Source organism: Entelurus aequoreus, linkage group LG08, assembly GCF_033978785.1.
Source record: "Entelurus aequoreus isolate RoL-2023_Sb linkage group LG08, RoL_Eaeq_v1.1, whole genome shotgun sequence".
Classification (NCBI taxonomy): domain Eukaryota; kingdom Metazoa; phylum Chordata; class Actinopteri; order Syngnathiformes; family Syngnathidae; genus Entelurus; species Entelurus aequoreus.
This window is the reverse complement of record NC_084738.1, coordinates 21,902,629-21,918,136: the sequence shown is the minus strand read 5'-3', so window position 1 is coordinate 21,918,136 and position 15,508 is coordinate 21,902,629. Positions and strand designations below refer to the sequence as shown.

Here is a 15,508-nt window from a genome sequence, read left to right as displayed (position 1 = left end):
TACTTGAGTTTGAGTTTATTTCGAACATGCAAGCATACAACATGATACATCACAATTTCCAGTTTCTCTTTTCAACATGTTCGAAAAGGAGTAGGAAGAAGCAGAGCTTATTTAATCCTACCCCTTTTCCTTTACATAACAGTTGCTAAAACTTTTGTTCACTTCCTGTTCTCAATTTATTCACAATATACTCCATAAGTAATCACAATAATGTTTCTATACTTGACTTAGGTGATCTATATATACAACTGATGAATATGTTTTTGCTTTTTTCCTGACATATTTCAATGGTTATACATTCTAAGATATTACTTTCTGAATAAATTATGTGATAATGTTCATCAATCATTTGTGTTCATTTTCAATCCATCAAAATAAAAAATGTGATCAAAATCAAATTACAGGATGTTATTTATGTAGTTTGATCATTTTCTAACATCACGTGGTTTATTTTGTACATATGTAGCATCATCTACAAAGATACAAATAATTGCTATTGCTACATCTAGTGGACACATTTAGAACAGCAGTTTCTTTCATTCAAAAATTTCAGGTTAATTTTTACACTTAGCAAACTCATCCCGCGGGCCGGATAAAACCTGTTTGGGGGCCTGACCCGGCCTTCAGGCCGTACGTTTTACACCCATGGTCTACATAGAATATAAGATGTATTATACAAAAAATACACATAATTGAAAAAAACCCACAAACATGTACTGAAACATGTAGAAATTAGATTAAGATTAAGATTAAGATTAAACCTCTGCATTTGACCCATCCCCTTGGGGAGCAGTGGGCAGCAGCGGCGCCGCGCCCGGGAATCATTTTGGTGATTTAACCCCCAACTCCATAAAGTATATTGTAAAAAAAAAATTAACATACCAAATTTAAGAAGAAGAAAGTACAACTATATGCAATAAATTAATACATCAAAATGTATTTATATGTATATTTTCTGCTGGATCTACTCTCTATTTTATGCTGCAGCTGTTACATATACTGCAATATTGTACATGGTAATTATTATATATTGTATATATTATATACAAATATAATATATCAGTAAATATCATATACTGTATATATAATATGTAAATATTACATGTATGTTATATTTTATATTGCTACTACGGTACATTTTTAGTCTACTTTATACCTGCATTATCCTTTCCATCCTTACACTTTCCATCCTTTGTAACTGAGCTACTGTGTGGAACAATTTCCCTTGTGGATCATTAAAGTTTGTCTAAGTCTAAAAGAAGTATAAGACAAATGCAAAAAAAAGCATAGAATAAAATATAAAAAACTAACAATTATAAAGAGTGTTCAATAAAATAAAACCATATCAATGCATGAAAAGATCACAAACCAAAAAAATGAAGATACACATTAAATAAAATCAATAAAATGTGTAAAATTAACATGACTCGTATATAACACAAGATAAATGACAAAAGATAAATATGATTTTTAATCATATAAGAAATGTTTCCACCCCTCAGCTTGTAAACAGCAGAGCTGCACAGAATTCTAGTTGACTTTTGCGGTGGAGTCACTTGTGTTTCTGGAAGTCTTCTTGATAATTGGGGTGCCTCATTTAGTGAAGAGGGGCATAACATTAGGAACAAGGTATCAAGATGATGCAGTGCACCCCCCTACACCCCGGGGACGGCGTGGCTCGGGTGGTTGAGGGTTTCATGTTCGATCCCCATAGCTTCCCCCCCTCCTAGTCGTGTCCGTCGTGTCCTTGAACAAGACGCTTCACCCTTGCTCCTGATGGGTCGTGGTTAGGGCCTTGCATGGCAGCTCCCACCATCAGTGGGTGAAATAGTGTCAAAACCCTTGGAGTACCTTGAAGGTAGAAAAGCGCCATACAAGTAAAACCCATTTAGAAGGCAAACACAAATATGCAAGCGAGTCTGAGACTGTGTCCAGTAAGTGACAGCTCATATTCATGTGCGATGGCGATGAAGCATCACTTATGACAAGTAAAGATTGGCCAATAAGACACATGGCTGTAACTTGTGTGTGTGATGTACACCATATTTGTATCCCATAGCCAGCCAGGTATTGAACGATCAACGGCATTTCTTTCTTTCTTTCTTTCTTTCTGCGCGGGATCTGATCCAGCGTCTAAACACTTAAATCCTCTCCAGAAATAGCCTCCCTCCTAGCTCCAAGCTGTCGGGCCACGTAAATCCCCACGGGCCGTACACACCTTGCCCCCCACACCCTCCTCTGTTACTTGTCACAGTGTAACCCACCCACTCCGCCCGCTGGGATTAGGCCAGTGGACCTATAAGGTGACACTTCCTGCTGGCACATGTGCTCTCAGGTGCTGCGTCGCTGCCTTCCGTGTGTAACGTGAAGCCAACAGCACGCTAGACCGGGATGAAGGAAGCATTCGTGTCCTTAAGTCAATGCGGACTAGAAGCATCCCTGGCAGGATTGCTGTGACGCAACGCAGCTTGAGATGGTCCAATCATGACACAGTATATACCGTAACGTCCGAGGGTGATAGGAAAGACACCTTATTTTTACATTCATATTGATTTGAATTAATGCATTACATGCAATTATGTAGCTCTATGTTTATAAATAGCATTTATCTAAAGTATAAATGAACACAAACATCCCAATATTTCACTTTCTTCTGTCTGTCCCCTCTTAAAAAACAATTCTAATCCTTGTAATCATAATTTTATTTTTTTAATGATATACCTTTATCAATATATATATATATATATATATATATATATATATATATATATATATATATATATATATATATATATATATATATATATATATATATATATATATGTATATATATATATTTTTTTTTTTTTTCTTTTTTTTTCTTTTTTTTTTTTAAATTTATTTATTTTATTTTTTGCATGACAGAATTATCATTATTTGTTAATTAAGAACTTTACAGAAAAATCAAGACTTAAAACAATTTTTTTCAATGTATCCATCATGTAAAAAAATGAATAAAAAATAAGGTAATATGAAAAAAATGCATTATTATTTTAAGCTTGCTATATTTATAAAATTATAACTGTAAAAGAAAGAATTTCTCTGAAATTGTGCTACAAGGAATACTCTATTTTAGCATTATGCGGGAATACTCAGGTATTTAATACATCACTAAATATTGATATAAACCCCCCACTCCCCCCCAAAAATAAATAAATAAATAAAATACAATAATATATATATATATATATATATATATATATATATATATATATATATATATATATATATATATATATATATACTGTGTGTATATATATATATATAAAAAAAACGGTTTATATATACCGTGTGTATATATAAAAAAATAAAATTATATATATGTATATACATATATACACTGTATATATACAATTCAAATAAATATACATTTGTGGTACAAGAAAAAAAACTATTATAGCATTTTGAGAAAATACTCATGTATTTACAATACATTACTAAATATTGATTTAATATTAAATTAAACATAAATAAAAAGTATAAACAATACAAAAAAAGTTCTTCTGAATTTAAGTACCAACATATTGATTTAATATTGAATCAATCAAAATAAATATCAAAACAATTATAAATGACCTTTAAAAGTCTGATTAAAAAAGCTCAGTTTTTAGCATACCAATGACATACTCATGTGTTCAAATAAAGTATAAACATATCAATTTCTTATAAAATATTTTTACATAATAAATATACTGGCGAAAACAGTAAATGCACCGTATATGTTCTATTTGTTTTGCCTTGTTGATGTATTCATGAAAATGACAGGTGCTATAGTTTGAGACACATTTTAAATGTTTCAATGTTATAATTAATGTATATATTTTAGATTTATTGGTCTTAAGGTTTTTGTTGTTTTTTTGTTCAAATATAACTGCTTCATCTTAATGATTTGGTTAATAAACACCGACATGAATTATTTTTCAATTGTATGTGCATTTGTAAAACAGTAACAATGTCCAAATGTCTTCCCAGCAGGCACAAGACATTAAAACAACATTGAGAACTTGTTGAATTAGGTCCTGACGTTGAGTAACTCAAACCTAACGTTGAAACGACATATTTTTTGACAACGTTAAATCAATGTTGGGTTCTGATGTTGATTTGACCTTTGAATTTTGGTCATTTTCCAACCAATATTTTCCAACACAATTACAACGTTGAAACAACATGCTTTTTGACGACGTTTATTCAATGTCAGGTTGTGGTGTTGATTCGACCATTGATATTTGGTCATTTCCCAACCAACAACGTGGATTCAATGTTAAGACATCAACGTTGTTTCAGTTTACAAATACAACTATTTTGCAACAATGTTTCAAAGTCAGATATGTATAATCAACGTTATATCAATGTCTTGTGCCTGCTGGGTCATGCTTATGTCAGATCATAGTTTTCCATGCTATGCAAACATTAGTACAGTATATTCCTCCACTTCCTGACACTGACGGCTGTTGACGTTTTGATGAGGATTTTTTTGTGAAAACAAATGTTTGATCTTACAGTGACATCGTGAAGATTCCAGACAGATCATTTCTCTTTCTGTGTGTGTGTGTGTGTGTGTGTTTTCATGTATTTTATCCTTCTTGAGACATCAACAAGGAAAAGTACCTTCCATATGAGGACCGGTGAACAAGTTAAGACCGAAATCATGGTCCAAATACAGAAAACCATTGCATCTAATAGAGAGCCAAATATTAGAGTCTGTGAACATTGCTCCAAAGTCAGGATGTTTTATTGATTTAATGTGCATACAAAAGTAAACATTGACAGGTGCAAAGGCAGCAATATATGATAAAACAAGAAAGCAGCTAAAGAAGGACTTCCCTATTCATCCCCGAAAAATCCCGCCAGGAGAACAGCTGATTTTACGACTTCCGGTGCTGACGTAAGACAACCCGCGTCCCATATGTGACCATAGGATGAACAAATACACTACGGTACTAAAACTATAGTGGCCATTAACAGTTAGCTTTTACAGCTGGGTTGCCCAAAAAGCGGCACAGGGGTCATCTGTGGTCCGTGACTCCTTTGTCATCGGCCTTAAGCACATTACAAAAAACAAAAAATAGAGATCTCATTTGCACCCCTGGTGGTGAAATCTATCAAAATTAGGGTGGTCCCAAAAAGGAAGGATTTTTCAAAGTGACTGTGTGTCGGTTTTAAAAGTGCTCCCCCTCTGGTCAACATACGAAATAACAAGTGTGTGTAAAAATGTTAAGTGCTCCCCCTCTGGCCAAAATATGTAATAACAAGTGTGTGTATGAAATTGAAATGCACCCCCTTTGGCCACAATGAATAAAAATAAAAATAAATATGTATATTGTAATAACTTGAAGTAAATAATGAGGATTAAAAACCAATGACGAAAAAAACCAAAAAAAAAACCCTAAAAGCTTTCCTTTTTTCTATTTGCATAGTATGAATCTATTATTAATGTTGTAAATACAAATCTTAATATATATCTAGAAAGGGTGGTCCTAAAGAGGTAGGCATTTTTCTGAGGTTTTAAGAAGGTAACAAATACAAGAATGTGTGTGCGCGTGTGTGTGTGTGTGTGTGTGTGTGTGTGTGTGTGTGTGTGTGTGTGTGTGTGTGTGTGTGTGTGTGTGCATTTGACGATGATGAGCGTCTTGACTTGTCTTCATACGAGAGCTTCAGAGGTGGGGGCAAGGTCAGGTATAGCCTGGAAGGATTACCACGGATTGTATGGCGTCACATTAGTACCAAAAATCCAAGCGCGTAAAAACTGTTATCGCGCGCTGATTCTCCACTTCGTGCACGCGCGCGACACCCTTTTGCGCGCGCGCGGTGCCTTTCTGCGCGCGCGCTGTCTCGGTCTGTGCGCTGTCATGTTTCATTTTGGTACTTTGGGGGCGGGCATGCTTAAACCGCCCCTTCTTTCTGATTGGCTTTGAACAATCAGAAGTATAGCAGGGCGGGTCATCGTCAATATGTATCAACATTTACGGAGGAAGAAGTGGATAAAAAAATGTTGGCTGAAAAAGAGGTAAGTTATTGAACTGGTTTGGAGTGATTGTAAGGGTACTATTACTAAAAATAATAATAATACATTTTTATTTATAAAACACTTTTCATACATTTAAAATGCAGCTCAAAGTGCTTTACATAGTTAAAAACAAAATGAGAAATAACACCCACACCCCATGAAGACAGTCAAACATGTACATAAAAATAAACAAACAACAACAACAACAACAATAATAATAACAACACAATGACAATAGCCAATCACAAGAACCCTCTGGACGTGGAGATCCAGAGGGCTCTTTGAGGAAACACTAGATGATCAAATAAATGGATTAAAAATAATTAAAACACACATCAGGTAAAAGTCCAAAAATAATATGAAACAAGATAAGATATAATCAAACATAAAAATAAACTACAATATGAAAAACTATGAAATAAAATAAAATACAATAAAAACTGAAATATAAATATAATAAGACCATATAAAAATAGGCTAAAATGTGATAAAACATAAAAAAAAGCTAAGATATGATAAAACATAAAAATAACTAATACTAAAAGAATAATCCTGCACATTGGGCCTAATATTTGTGTAGTAAAGTGGTTTTTGAATTCGAGCAATGTAATCTGAAAGATGTTTAAAATATCAACAATTAATGTTAATATTTTTGAAACAATATACTTCTCATAACATAAGTATCTGTGTGCATGAGAGAGTGTAAAGAAAAGCATTGCTATAGTTTCACTTCATCTGCCTTTTTTACAACCTACTTGAAGTTGTATTTTTTTTCTTTTATCATTTTTTTTTTCAAAGCCGATCAGAAAGAAGGGGCGGTCTAAGCATGCCCGCCCCCAAAGTACCAAAATGAAACATGACAGCGCACAGACCGAGACAGCGCGTGCGCAGAAAGGCACCACGCGCCCGCAAAAGGGTGTCGCGCGCGCGCACGAAGTGGAGAATCAGCGCGCGATAACAGTTTTTACGCGCTTGGATTTTTGGTACTAATGTGACGCCATAGGATTGGCTTTATTTCAGAGTCAACTATGAAGAGTCGTTGCTGCAGAAAGGAGGGAGTGCAGAAATATACTTAAAAATGTATATATGGACTATTTATAGGAGAAATAAACTGCGAGCTGCTGCAAGACTATGTGAGCGTCAGAGGAGTTGATGGTTTAAAAAAGAAAAAGCAAAGGCAAAAAGAATGACGAGAAAGCCAAAAATAGTTCAAGGGACGTCGAGTTATGAATAATTGAAGCTCGAGACTCTATTAATACTTGATCAGCATCAATGAAAGCAAGAATCCTGACTGACTTGTGCTGAAAGAGCTCATGTGTTTGATGTTGAGTTGTAGTTATTTCCACTGCTGGTTGTGGTTTATAAATCTGCCCACTTTATTAGGCGTCTCTTATTCTACAAGAGAAATATCACAAATTGTGCCCCTGGTGGTGTAGAATTGCACTACATGACCCTTTAAGGTGTTTCTAACAATTTTACGATCTTACTTACATACTGCTCGACACCATTTACCAGCTCGAAAGATGACTCAAAAGTGAGCATTAGCATGTCGTCAGACTGTGTCCCTAATGAAGTGTCCCCCGAATCATATTAGAATCAGAATAAGTATGTTTAACGCACAAGGAATTTGACTTGGTAGACTGTGTCGTGTACAGTCTCTTGGTGCTTTCATTTTTATGACAAACACACCACATGGTGGCGCTCTTATTGCACCATAAAATGGACCGACTTGTAATTTCTCACACAACCCAATTCTATAGATAAATGTGTGTCTTTACATGCACCCAAACAAAAAATGGATTTATAACCAAAGCAAATATTTGTAAAAAAAAAACAAAACAAAAACAACTATATATAATGGATTTGCATCCCAAAAAAGACAATTGCAAACAAAAAATAACTGCACACAAAAATAATGGATTTGCCTCTCCCCCAAAAAGATATATTTGCAAACAATAAATATTTGCATACACAATTAATGGACTTGGAAAAAAAATATTTGCCAACAGAAATTATGAGTTTGCAACCAAAAATTATGAATGTGGGCAAAAACATATTTATTAACAAAAATGATGAATTTGCAAATAAAACGGTATTTGCAAACAAAAACAAAGGCTTTGAAAACCCCAAATTTTTTGCAAACAAAATAATGAATTTGCAAACAAAAAATATTTGGAAACACAAATGATGGATTCGCAAACAAAAAACCATTTGCAAAAAGAAAACAATAGGAAACAGATAATGAATTTGCAAACAAAAAATATTTGGAAACAGAAAAAAATTGCAAACAAACAATGAATTTGCAAACAAAAAATATTTGCAGACAAACAGTATCAAAATAATGGATTTGAAACCAAAACAATTATTTACAAACACCCACAAAATAAAAATGTAACCAAAACATGTTTTGGTTACAACTTTTTTTTTTGTAACAAATCCCTTTTTTTTTTTCTGCATATATTTTTTGGTTGCAAATCGTTTCTTTTGGATGCAATTTTTTGGGGGGGTTATACATCTTTTAATTTTGGTTCCAATATTGCTCATGCGTCTAAGTTCCGATAATGTCTTTTCAATGTAAAAGAGAGGTGTCCCTATTAATATAACCCCACAGAGCCCCTCCCTTTCCTTGTTTCCTTTCTGTCGTCCAAGTCGCTTTTCAGTCTGATGCTTCCCTCCCATTCAAGACTCAACTTTAATCTTGTGGGCGGGGCCTCCTCGGAACAATATGCTAGACCAGTGGTTCTCAAATGGGGGTACGCGTACCCCTGGGGGTACTTGAGATTTTTTTTCAAATGTTCTAAAAATAGCAACAATTCAAAAATCCTTTATAAATATATTTATTGAATAATACTTCAACAAAATATGAATGTAAGTTCATAAACTGAACATCAAATCAAGTAGGCTATTCCATTCATTACCATAAACCCAGAGTTTCCCCCATGCCATGATGGTTTGACCCTCACTAAAATGTCTGTCAAAAAGAACTGAAAAGAAATGCAACAATGCAATATTCAGTGTTGACAGCTTGATTTTTTTGTGGACATGTTCCATAAATATTGATGTTAAAGATTTATTTTTTGGTGAAGAAATGTTTAGAATTAAGTTCATGAATCCAGATGGATCTCTATTACAATGCCCAAAGAGGGCACTTTAAGTTGATGATTACTTCTATGTGTAGAAATGTTTATTTTTATAATTGAATCACTTGTTTACTTTTCAACAAGTTTTTAGTTATTTTTATATCTTTTTTTCCAAATAGTTCAAGAAAGACCACTACAAATGAGCAATATTTTGCACTGTTATACAATTTAATAAATCAGAAACTGATGACATAGTGCTGTATTTTACTTCTTTATCTCTTTTTTTCAACCAAAAATGCTTTGCTCTGATTAGGGGGTATTTGAATTAAAAAAATGTTCGCAGGGGGTACATCACTGAAAAAAGGTTGAGAACCACTGTGCTAGACGCCTTTTTATGAGTCAGTTTGGGATGGGGGCGTGACCATATGAGCATGACTGCTGACTACGTCCGCCCTCAACACATTTGGATAAAAAATACCAAATTAGGGGTGGGTGTACTGACAATAATCCATCCATCTATGCATTTTCTACCGCTTGTCTCGTTCGGGGTCGCGGGGGGTGCTGGAGACTATCTCAGCTGCATTCGGGCAGAAGGCGGGGTACACCCTGGACAAGTCGCCACTTCATCACAGGGCCAACACAGATAGACAGACAGCATTCACACTCACATTCACACACTAGGGTCAATGTAGTGTTGCCAATCAATAAAAAATAAAATAAAATAAATAATAATATAGTACTTTATTGATTCCTTCAGGAGAGTTCCCTCAGGAAATGATAATATTTTAATACAATTTTGATAAATAATATAAAGGCTTTTGACATATTCTGGGGAGGCCTCGCCCATAAGATAGAGGTTGAGTCGTAACTAAAAAAAAAAAAAAAAAAAAAAAAAAAGGTAACCAAAAGAAGATTTTTTCTATTTAAAATCCATTATATTTGTTTGTAAATTAAAAAAAAAGATGTATTAGTTGTAAAAGACACACATTTCTCTCCATTGAATTCCCTTGACAAAACACACTAACTATAGGGTATTTTGACGGAAGCACACACGCACACGCACACACGCACACACACGCACACACACACACACACACACACACACACACAATTTAGTACAAACCCTCAGAGGACTTAGTAGCACACGTCTGTGAAATTTGAGCAAGATTGTTTAAAAAAACATCCTTTTTGTTGAAATATTGGATGATATTGAAGTTTAAAATGTGTGCACTTTTCTGCAGTACATATGTTTTTTTCTGTCAAATTGGAAAGAATGAATACATTTAGTCAGAAAGGTTCTTTATTGACGCATTTTATTTCCAGGCGTTTGGGGGCCACCTGAAATGATGTGGCAGGCCAGATGTGGCCCACGGGCCATGAGTTTTTTTGACCTATGCTCTAATTTGTCTCCGAGGCATGGCTGCATCATTTATAGATTGTTCTGCACTTCTCAATGACGCCGCAATGTTGTTGTCTTTTCCCCACACTGCACTGCTCCACAAGCAGCCGGGTGACAACTGCTGCTGTGCAAAACAGAATGCTAAAATAAGATGCAAACACCGTGAGTAGACAAGAAGTCAGTGCTGAATCAGCAAGGGGCAAATCTTAGGACGTTTGCAGAGTGGCCTTTTCTTTTAATGAGGTCCTGCGTGGTGTCTTTAAATACACACACTCTTTATTCATTTGTGAAGTGAATTATATTTATAAAGCGCTTTTCTCTAGCGACTCAAAGCGTTTTACAGAATGAAAGCCATTATCTACATCTTTAAGCAACATTTAAAGCAGTGTGGGTGGTCAAGTGTCTTTCCCAAGGACACAACGGCAGTGACTAGGATGGCGGAAGCGGGGATCGAACCAGGAAGCCTCTACCAATCGAGTCTCGCCGCCCACAGTCTGTTTCATTCAGACTATGGGCATGACTTCTGTGTACACCGGGGAAACTAAAAGTTGTTCAATAAGAACCATTTCAACAAAATTTTAAAAAATTGATATCATTACATTTATACTAATAATTTATACAGTTGTGGTCAAAAGTTTACATACACTTGTAAAGAACATAATGTCATGGCTGTCTTGAGTTTCCAATACTTTCTACAACTCTTGTATTTTTTTGTGATAGAGTGATTGGAGCACATACTTGTTGGTCACAAAAAACATTCATGAAGTTTGGTTCTTTTATGAATTTATTATGGGTCTACTGAAAATGTGAGCAAATCTGCTGGGTCAAAAGTATACATACAGCAATGTTAATATTTGGTTACATGTCCCTTGGCAAGTTTCACTGCAATAAGGCGCTTTTGGTAGCCATCCACAAGCTTCTGGTTGAATTTTTGACCACTCCTCTTGACAAAATTGGTGCAGTTCAGCTAAATTTGTTGGTTTTCTGACATGGACTTGTTTCTTCAGCATTGTCCAAAGTCAGGACTTTGGGAAGGCCATTCTAAAACTTTAATTTTAGCCTGATTTAGCCATTCCTTTACCACTTTTGACGTGTGTTTGGGGTCATTGACCTGTTGGAACACCCAACTGTGCCCAAGACCCAACCTCCGGGCTGATGATTTTAGGTTGTCCTGAAGAAATTGGAGGTAATCCTCCTTTTTCATTGTCTCATTTACTCTCTGTAAAGCACCAGCTCCATTGGCAGCAAAACAGGCCCAGAGCATAATACTACCACCACCATGCTTGATGGTAGGCTTGGTGTTCCTGGGATTAAAGGCCTCACCTTTTCTCCTCCAAACATATTGCTGGGTATTGTGGCCAAACAGCTCAATTTTTGTTTCAAAAATAAGAGTTGTAGAAATTATTGAAAACTCAAGACAGCCACGACATTATGTTCTTTACAAGTGTATGTAAACTTTTGACCACGGCTGTAAGTATAATATTGTCACAAAATAGGTTTTTCATGACTGGAATTGAGTGTATTTGTTTACAGACTGTGAACACGTACATGCTTCTACGACATTAGTGTTGGTTTTAATTTTTATGAACGGAAATTTGAAATGTGAAGTTTTAAGTTACAGGTGAACTTTATTGTCGAAAGGCTTTATGCACATGACATACGGGCATACTTGCCAACCCTCCCGAATTTTCCGGGAGACTCCCGAATTTCAGTGCCTCTCCCGAAAATCTCCTGGGACAGCCATTCTCCCGAATTTCTCCCGATTTCCACGCCCCCTCCAGGTCCTTGCGGACTTGAGTGAGGACAGCCTGTCGTCACGTCCGCTTGGCCAACCAAAAAGTAACCACAGAACACTATACCGTATCTGTGGTTACTTTTTGGTTGGCCAACGGTTTACGTTGTATTGCGCACCCTGACGGCAAGTGTGGGAGTCGGTTCTGAAGTATGAAGTAAAGAGACGTAACTTCGTCACCTCGCCTGGTTATTGACTCCAACCCAGAATATTACACTGCCCATAACTATGCTCCTTCAAAGGCTGTGCTACTGGCTGCAAAGCATTGCACTTTCAAATACAACAATGAGTAGAGAGGAGTGTTATGTGTGTATATGTGTAAATAAATTAACACTGAAATTCAAGTATTTATTTTATTTATATGTAAATATATATAATAAATTACATATATATATATACAGTATATATATAGCTGGAATTCACTGAAAGTCAAGTATTTATTTTATTTATTTATTTATTTATTTATATATATATATATATATATATATATATATATATATATATATATATATATATATATATATATATATATATATATATATATATATATATATATATATATATATATATATATATATATATATATGTAGGGATGATGTTTGATAAGAAATTATCGAGTTCGAGCCTATTATCGAATCCTCTTATCGAACCGATTCCTTATCGATTCTCTTATCGAGTCCAGATAGGTTGTTTTATATGGAAAAAAACACAATATTTGGTTTAACAAATCACTTCACATTCTCTACTGCTCGCTACTATAGTATTACCATATCTGAGTTATTGTGCAGAAATGTGGGGAAATAATTACAAATGTGCACTACATTCGTTAACCGTGTTACAAAAAAATGTAATTAGACTGATACATAATGTTGGATATAGAGAACATACAGACACTTTTTTTATTGAGTCAAAAATATTAAACTTCGATGATTTAGTAAAATTGCAAACAGCTAAAATGATGTGGAATTAAATGATGGAATGGATTAAGTAAAGAAGTTAAACATTGTACTGATATGATCCACTTTAAGAGGTTGTTCAAATGAATAGTGCTTACAAAGTACAAAGAAGAAGAATTATGAGAAATACTTTCAACCTTATCGAAAATAAGATATTATTCATCTCAGTATATTAATAATGACTGAATTAATTAATTACATATTACAAAACTGTTGTATATACTAATTCACAGATATTTTATTATAAAAAGGTCAGTAAATGATGTATATATTTGTATGAAGTGGGAAAGGGGAAGGATTAAATAAGATTTACTTCTTCCTACTCCTGTAAAGTGAAATGATATGAAACTGTGATGTATTATGATGTGGTCGGATCATATTTTGTTAAGCTATGTTCTGTTAATTTCGGACTTCCTTAGTTGTTTTGTGCACTTCGGGGGTTTGTTTTAGTCACCATGGTTATTTATGATTTTCACCTGCCTTGTACGCGCACCTGTTGCTCATCAGAGACTCTATTTAAGCCTGCCTTTTCCGGTCACTCGTCGTGGCTTCATTGTTTGCATTTGCAACAGTTACGTTGGCATTCTGGTTTTCGAGCTCATAATTCCTGTGCTAAAGTTACCTTAGCTTCTAGTATTCCTGTGCTAAGTAAGTTTTTGCTTTAGCTTCTCGTGCGAACGGCACACTTTCCTTTTGTTTCGTTCCTGTCTGTTGTAATGTGTATGATTCATGAGAAATAAATCATCTCCTACCTGCACGCTTTCGTCCGGAGCCGTCAGTTTTGCGTCCCGGGAACGAACCGCAGCACGCTGCATCCCACCGTGACAAATGACTGAACTACGTGACGTCACTTCTTGTGATGTCACACGGGGCATTTCTTGTCGGGACGGAATTCGTTCCAAGTGATTCGAATAAAGAACCAACTCTTTTTCTTTACTATAGTGGTCTCGATAACGGGTACCGGTTCTCAAAAAGGGATTCGAGTCCGAAGACTCGGTTCTTTTGTTATCGAAAACCGGTTTCGAGTATCATCCCTATATATATGTATAATAAATACTTGAATTTCAGTGAATTCTAGCTATAAATATACTCCTCCCCCCTTAACCCCGCCCCCGGCCCCGCCCCCCGGCTAAAAATGCAATTTCCCATCTATAATGTGACATCATCGCGCTCGGAATATATATATATATATATATATATATATATATATATATATATATATATATATATATATATATATATATATATATATATATATATATATATATATATATATATATATAAACCCCGTTTCCATAAGAGTTGGGAAATTCTGTTAGATGTAAATATAAACAGAATACAATGATTTGCAAATCCTTTTCAACCCATATTCAATTGAATGCACTACAAAGACAAGATATTTGATGTTCAAACTCATAAACTATATATATATTTTTTCAAATAATAATTAGCTTAGAATTTTATGGCTGCAACACGTGCCAAAGTAGTTGGGAAAGGGCATGTTCACCACTGTGTTACATCACCTTTTCTTTTAACAACACTCAATAAACAATTGGGAACTGAGGAAACTACGGTAATTGTTGAAGCTTTGAAAGTGGAATTCTTTCCCGTTCTTGTTTTATGTAGAGCTTCAGTCGTTCAACAGTCCGGGGTCTCCGCTGTCGTATTTTACGCTTCATAATGCGCCACACATTTTCGATGGGAGACAGGTCTGGACTGCAGGCGGGCCAGTAAAATACCCGCACTCTTTTTTTACGAAGCCACGCTGTTGTAACACATGCTGAATGTGGCTTGGCATTGTCTTGCTGAAATAAGCAGGGGCGTCCATGAAAAAGACGGCGCTTAGATGGCAGCATATGTTGTTCCAAAACCTGTATGTACCTTTCAGCATTAATGATGCCTTCACACATGTGTAAGTTACCCATGCCTTTGGCACTAATGCACCCCCATACCATCAGAGATGCTGGCTTTTGAACTTTGCGTCGATAACAGTCTGGATGGTTCGCTTCCTCTTTGGTCCGGATGACATGATGTCGAATATTTCCAGAAACAATTTGAAATGTGGACTCGTCAGACCACAGAACACTTTTCCACTTTGCATGAGTCCATCTCAGATGATCTCAGGCCCAGAGAAGCCGGCGGAGTTTCTGGATGTTGTTGATAAATGGCTTTCGCTTTACATAGTAGAGCTTTAACTTGCACTTACAGATGTAGCGACGAACTGTATTTAGTGAC

General features: G+C 35.3%; 1 protein-coding gene across 1 annotated transcript in view; it reads left to right on the top strand.

Moving 5' to 3' along the window:
- Positions 1-15,508, top strand: part of LOC133655635 (vesicular glutamate transporter 1-like) — a 48,152-nt gene that overhangs the window by 1,076 nt on the left and 31,568 nt on the right. The gene's annotated exons all lie outside the window — the stretch shown is intronic.